Raw genomic sequence first — 7,567 nt, 5'->3', positions numbered from 1 at the left:
ATATCTGCCAAGTAAACAGACTTCAAAGCAACAGTAACAAAATCCCTTTGAGTAGATGCCATGTGCACACTTCTACTCCGGGAATCTCCACCTGACATTTACGGCATGAAATCCAGAATGGTCAGAATGTTGCCTAGGTTAGCTTTGAATTAACTGTGTTGTTGAAATGACGCCTGTCTTGTGACCTGGATGACTCTGGAATCATTGACTGAACACCAGCAGACCCTGGATCAGAAGAAGTGTCTTCTGCAAGAGCTTTCAGGCTCTGGAAGAGAGACCACGACTACAAGTGACAGGATAAAACCGATGACTCTGGAAACATATGCAGGTTCAAGGATATTAGTTTAAAAAAGGAGTTTGCAGTCCAGAGAAAAGACTTCAGTCAAGTTCAATTTGTAAACAGAAAAACACAGAAAAAGATCAAGCAAAAGGATATAAATTCAACATTTTAATGATCAATATAAAGCAGAAACACACCAGCTGGAAACCACACCCTTCCTGCATCCAGATGATCACTTCTTTCCGTCTCTTTCTCTCTTCCATTGCAGGATTTTCATCTGCTCTACGCAGTCTTTGTAGTTTTCTGACTGCAAATCATATAGTGGTGGGTAAAGTTTACTGCAGGGGTAAGAGCTCTTTTCAAAGGCCCTTTTGTTTGATCTTTTCTTTCTCCTCCACGCCCAGCCAACGTTACCCCTCCCCTGCCTTTCTTTCTCTGACACACAAATCCCCCCAAAAATTGAAGCTTCAGGTCATGTAAAAGCAGCGGACATTCTTCTTTGTCTTCAGGGGAAATACAGCAGGTTTAGGGTACACAACCTGTGACATGTTGACTCTTTTAATGGCCTGAAGATGCTACAATCGTAAAGCTACTAAAATGTTTTAGAATTGTTTAAAAACATATTTTTTACATTTTCAAGATATTTATACAAATCATTTTAACCTTATAACATTCATTTAAATGTGTATAATGTGTTTAATTATCTATTCTATCTTATAATACTTTATATTTCATATTGCTATTTCCATTGGTCAGTTGAAAGAGCATTGTGTTTGAATTCAATGTTTGTCGATTTTAATAAATGCACATCATATGTGACCCTGGACAACAAAACCAGTTTTATGGATAATTTCTGGGAAATTGAGATTTTACATAATATGAGATCTGAATAAATAAGCTTTCTATTGAAGTATGAGAGAATAGGACAATATCTGGCTAAAATACAACCGTTCAAAACTCTGAGAGTGAAAAAAATTCAAAATATTGAGAAAATAGCCTTTGAAGTTGTTAATCAGGGGCACTGTGGCAGCCCATCCACTAACAAAAATAAAGATTTATATATTTAAGGTAGGAAATTTAAAAAATATATTCATGGAACATGATCTTTACTTACGTTCCTAATGATTTGGGGGATAAAAGAAAAATCGATAATTTTGACCCCTACAATGTATTTTTGTCTTTTACTAAAAATGTTCCTGTGTTACTTTTAAGACTGGTTTTATGATCCAGGGTCAGATATAACGTAATTCTAAAAATATTTTTTTCAAATCAAATTCTAAAAGAAATGACAAAAGTAACAATTCGAACTGCACTTTCCAAAGTGTTTTCATAGTTTCATACTAAGCTTAAATAATTAAATAAATAATTATTTTGGTGTTATTACTGTTATTACTAATGTAGGTATGATGATGCTATTTATGTTATGACTAATGTAGATGCATCTGTGATTGAAATCTGCACAGTATTACATGTGTTAAGTTATTAGGCTACAACCCAGTGGAGTTGGTGTCAAACAAAGCATACAAAAGAAGGCCACCGTGTCAAATAAAGGCTTTGCTCAATAAGTCAGCCGCTAGAAAGAGAAGCAGGACGCAGGTGAAGCAGGTTGATTGAGGGGCTTTAAAAGGGTTACAGACGGACAGAACCGCACAAAAGAAAGTAGAAACTCTCTCTTGAAATGTTCGCCAACATCAGCATTTGAGTTCAGCCAAACTCTCAGTAACTCCATTAACTTTAACCCGCAGTGTGTGAATGAACAAACGAGGAGAAAGAAACAGTTGCCAGAAATCTGGATGAGGGCTGAAACGTGCCTTATATCCGAACACCAACATCGACTGATTTATTGAATTTATTTAAATAGAATAATTTCTGGCATTTACAATCAAAGCAATGACTATTAACTATATAGTGTCATTAACTACATAGACTATTAAGTATATAGAATGGCACTTTTTGTTTAATTCTTAATAAATGTTTAGAAAGACAAAAATAAAGACTGACAAATGACATCTGAAACAATAGGGCTATATATACACATGGTAACGAGCTAACAAGACACACCTAGGAGACAATCACAAGGGAACCAAAGAACAAAAGAACTACAAAGACTACAATAAAGGAAACAGGAACTCAAAAGATGCAAACTAAAAGTTCACAAAACTGGTCATGAACAAGAAACAGAGCCCCCCCCCCCAAAATCTGACTACAGTGAATCCCGGAGGGCCGTGGAGCAGAGGCGAAGCTGATGGAACTGGAGGTGGCGGCCAGGGTGGAGTCAACAGAACTGAAGACAGCAACCAGAGCAGAGGTAGAGTTATTGGAGTAGACTGACCAGTAGGTGGTGCAGATGATGCTTTGGGTGGATTGGTGGCTTCGGCCGGATAAGACTCTTGAACTTGACCAGAATCGGGAATGAACCCAATTCGTGGACTTGACTCTGCACAGGAACGGGCTCTTGAACTTTTGGACAAACTCAGGAACCGACTTGTGCTAGACTGGGCTCAGGAACCGATTCTAGGGCTTGACTGGGCTCAGGAAGCGACTCTTGGGCTTGACTGGGCTCAGGAACGGGCTTTTGGGCTTGACTGGGCTCAGGAAGCGACTCTTGGGCTTGACTGGGCTCAGGAAGCGACTCTTGGGCTTGACTGGGCTCAGGAACGGGCTTTTGGGCTTGACTGGGCTCAGGAAGCGACTCTTGGGCTTGACTGGGCTCAGGAAGCGACTCATGGGCCAGACTGGGCTCAGCAACGGGCTCTTGAACTTGAATAAACTCAGGAACCGACTCTTGTGCTAGACTGGGCTCATGAACCGATTCTAGGGCTTGACTGGGCTCAGGAAGCGACTCTTGGGCTTGACTGGGCTCAGGAAGCGACTCTTGGGCTTGACTGGGCTCAGGAAGCGACTCTTGGGCTTGACTGGGCTCAGGAACGGGCTCATGGGCCAGACTGGGCTCAGGAAGCGACTCTTGGGTTTGACTGGGCTCAGGAACGGGCTCATGGGCCAGACTGGGCTCAGGAAGCGACTCTTGGGCTTGACTGGGCTCAGGATCGGACTCACGGACTTAAGACCACTGGTGAGAAGGCCATGATGGCTGTAGGTTCTGATCTGGTGGCCATCTTGTGAGCAGGTTCTAGTGTGTCTTCTGAAACAGGCTCATTGGCCTGCGGAGCCTGACGATTACTGCCTTCCCCCGAAAAACATGGAGGGGAAACTTTCTTGTGGACTTTACCTACTGTGAGAGGGGACCCGACAAGTGACAGAGCAAAGTCAAAAAATTCCTGTAATCACATCACGATTGAGCTTATGTTTGTAATAGTCACTCAGTCCATAATAAAACAAATCTATCAGCTTTAATCTGGGAGTTTGAAGGTGTTGGCAATTTTTAAAAAATGTTCCTGGTCCTAAAGGGGGAGAGATCCTTGGCAAAGGTCGGACAAGGGCAACTTCTGTATCTACAGTGGTCATTCTTTCTGTTATGCTGAGAAACCCAGGCAAACAAGCCAATGGATCAAAATGCAGTTTAACTTTTAATGAAAATAAAACAGGACAAAATCAAAACAAAGTAATTCAATGAATGAATACAATTGAAGACCAAGGGTGCTTCTCCATATGTTTCCTCTGCCCTCAGTCCTCCATCCTATGATCTGAAAACTGATAGAGCTCAGCCATCGTTTAGGACATCTCAATTTTCTAACTGGACCGGGAGGATCGAGGAGGCTTTCTGAGGCAGGAGCAAGGTTTCACAGGTGTTTCCTTTACGGAAGTGTTTTATTGATTAAACCTCATACGCGTATAAATCCTCTCGTCACATCTTTAGATCATATTCAAACACATAAATGTGATAATAAAGCATTATATTATTCTAAATCTAGATCTATTTCAGACAGTATAGTTAATATTCATATTGTTAATTTATTAATATAGTTAATATTTAGTATAACATTATGAAATCTCCCTTAAGTATGTATGTAATTAAAAATATATATATTTTCAATGTGCAATGGTACAGTCATCATTAACTGATGACGCTATGAAGTGACCCTAAAGGGAGCGAGGATATGCAATTTCACTTCTTTTGATTCCTACGTCCTCGCGTCTTTTCCTTGCTCCCTTCCCTCGCATACTGAAGGGGTGGAGCTAAGACGCATTGAAAGGAAGCGAGGAAAGGAAGCGAGGATGCAGAAATAAGAATTGAGAAGCACCCAGAATGTCTTATAGAGCTATGCTGTTTAAGCAACGTACACAGTGAAAAGAAAATAAGACAAAAATACAAAGGAACATGTTTTTGCAAAGTTTAAAATAATTTTTCATAATTTTTATATTTTTGTATATTGTTTATCTATATCTTTATCTATATAAATATACTGTACATGTCAACATTTTATTCATTTACAAACAGAAATAATGTTTAAACTAGTTTTATAACTAATATTACTGAAAATGTTTATTGTTTTGGAAAAAAACTGTTCTTTGAATTTCTACTGTGTATTTACTTTTTGTTGAAAATATCGTAATACTGCTGTTAATATAAACCCAGTTTTTTGTATCGTATGGAATCGTAAAGTGAGTGTTTGAGCATAAGTACAAGAAGTTTGTGTCAACCAGCTGGAATCATGCCTCACCAACATCAGACCCAAAGAAGCAGAAAACAAGATCATGAGGAATGTTAAAAGTCACTTGAGAGATGAAAGATCCTGTTAAACGTTAGATTGTAAACATTTCCTGGATAGTAAGCGTGCAGATAAAAGAGATGTCTAGAGGGATGCATTCACGGGGGGCTGTGTGTTTCCTGATCAGATGTTTCATCCTGTTCCACTTGGCAGACAGTGTGGAAGCAGTTTTTGGTTTGCTCATCTGAACACACAACAGTGGTGCTGGCATCCCGGTCCAAAAGTGCTCAGGGAGGAGAAAACAATATTGAAACACTGGAACATTCCTTTTTTATTTAATGTCACATATACATGTAAGAAATTGAATTGTATATGTTGTCATCATTATTTAAAGCACAGAAATGTCTGAGAGAATGTCACTATATTCTCTTGTGAAATGTACCAATGATTTTTATCAAATATAATTGAAACCCACGGTCACTAATTATAGCCACAGTAACCATAGCTTATCTGTAGTATCTGTAAAACTCTGGTTTAAATACAAACAGGCATCAATCTACCAAATGAAACACGGTTGCTAAACTTTTACTATAATAAAACCATGGTGAATGTTTTGTAATGGTTGTCAGAGTGCTCTAGAATAAACATCTTTATGTGCGTAAACATATGCAAACACATTGTACAGTTTCTGCATCTCCCATCCCCCTAAAGCACAGACACTGCGAGAATCCAGACATCTCCTACACGACTGACATTCCCATTTCAAATTCCAAGGAACAAAAGAGGCTGCCCACAGCCGGCTCATACAAACAGCCGGTCTACAGTGCTCCAGAGGACACAGGGCCTTTGGCAGAAAGCCACTCACTGTAAAATGAGGGAAAAAATGTTTTTTTTCATAAATTGAAAAGACCAGGGGTTAGTACCCCCACCTCTTCAAAGGAATGTGTTAATAATTCACTTCATAGAGATGAAAAGGCCTTTCATATGACAAAAAGCATCAACACATTTCACCTCAAACGTCTCTGAACTGATGGAGAGCAGTGTGCATTTTTGGTTAATATGTATTTTTAAAATGCTGCGGAAAGCACACATTACAGACACGCCCTATATCTTTCTTCATAGTTTTGCTTGTACTTTTCAGTGGTGAAACTTCATTTTTGCAACTTTGCAATAAGTTTGTATTTTACATATATGAACAATACTTCTACAGCAGTTATAAATCAGCTACATGTTAATGTTACTATTCTTAGTTTTTACTTATGCATTTATAAAAGTCTGTGACTGTAATATTAGTTCATGCAAAGTGACCTAACATTCACTAACATGAACACAGCTTGTTAACAAATACATATTAAATGTAAAGTGTTATTGATATGTAAGCTTAGTTTTATTAGGAAATTAATTAATAAGTGTTGTAAGTGTTAGTAAACGACAATCAAGTCATCGTCAGAAAAAAAAGTTGGACCACAGATTTTGTAGCCATTGTCATCATATTTTATACATCTGCATATCCTTAACCTTAGCAAAATGATTGTTTACTGAATATTCAAACCATATCTGATGTCCTTTTTTTGACATGTTTCCAGTTTTTTGTGACTTCATCTATTAATAGATTTAAATGCATTTTCAAAGCAACTACTGAATTCAAGAAAAGAGCAAATAACAAAAAAGTAGACACAGAATTCATTAAAAAAATTAGTTCTGTAAATACAGCTGAAAAATAATCAAGAAAAGAGCTAAGGACATATACTGCCACTTTGTGGCCACATGCAGTATTTCATAACTTGAACATGTTCCATGTCATGTGTGTCAGTCAAATATATTTCACAAAATATTTTCCATGTGCTTTTCAAAGCTGCATATAAGACCACAAGAAAAACCAGTGGCACCAATGGCTCTCAGGACTGGATAGCAGGTTACTTGAACAGCATACACCTTCCGCAGAGCCACAGAATCATATAATGTCACTACATTATAGCAAAACATGTTTGAAATTGTTTAAACTTCAGACAGCTGTTACACCACAACAGAGTCTATTTGGAGGTTCTGTGTAGTGCTACGTGTTGACCATCCCAAACAGGGAATAAATCAAGTACTTCTCTCGATCTGTTCCACGATTATGAAATGATCTGCCTGTTGATACAAGATGAGCAGATTCTGTAGTCATCTTCAAAAATCTGCTCATCTCTTCCATCAACACCTTAACCATACAGACTTTTTTCTGTCCTTTCAAAAAAAGCACTTAGCTTCGTATACTGTGGTAGGCTAACTAAGACCAGTTTTTTGCACTTTTGGACTGTTGTCCTTGTGTTGTTCTCATTGCTTCTATTGTTTAGCTTATTTGTAAGTTGCTTTAAAGAAAAGCTTCTGCATGTGAAAGCAGATGAACTCTGGTCTTGTGTCTGGAGGAAAGAAGCTGCTGGCCTCAGGTGATCAGTTACACTTGTGTATGATAATTAATAAATCAAATATATGCACATTCTAATGATAAAACCATTTAAAAACCCACATAAAGTAAAATATGAAGAGTTTAGTTCCAAAATGAGATAACAGAAAAACATGGTTTTAGAATTGTTTTAATTGTTCATATGGTTGCACACTATACTGGTAAAGAAATGGAGAAAAGTCGTTAAAAAACAAGTGAAAGCAATAATTATTTCATAACTTGATCAATAGG

This window comes from Triplophysa dalaica, chromosome 22 (assembly GCF_015846415.1).
Source record: "Triplophysa dalaica isolate WHDGS20190420 chromosome 22, ASM1584641v1, whole genome shotgun sequence".
Lineage (NCBI taxonomy): Eukaryota > Metazoa > Chordata > Actinopteri > Cypriniformes > Nemacheilidae > Triplophysa > Triplophysa dalaica.
This window is presented reverse-complemented; position numbering follows the sequence as displayed.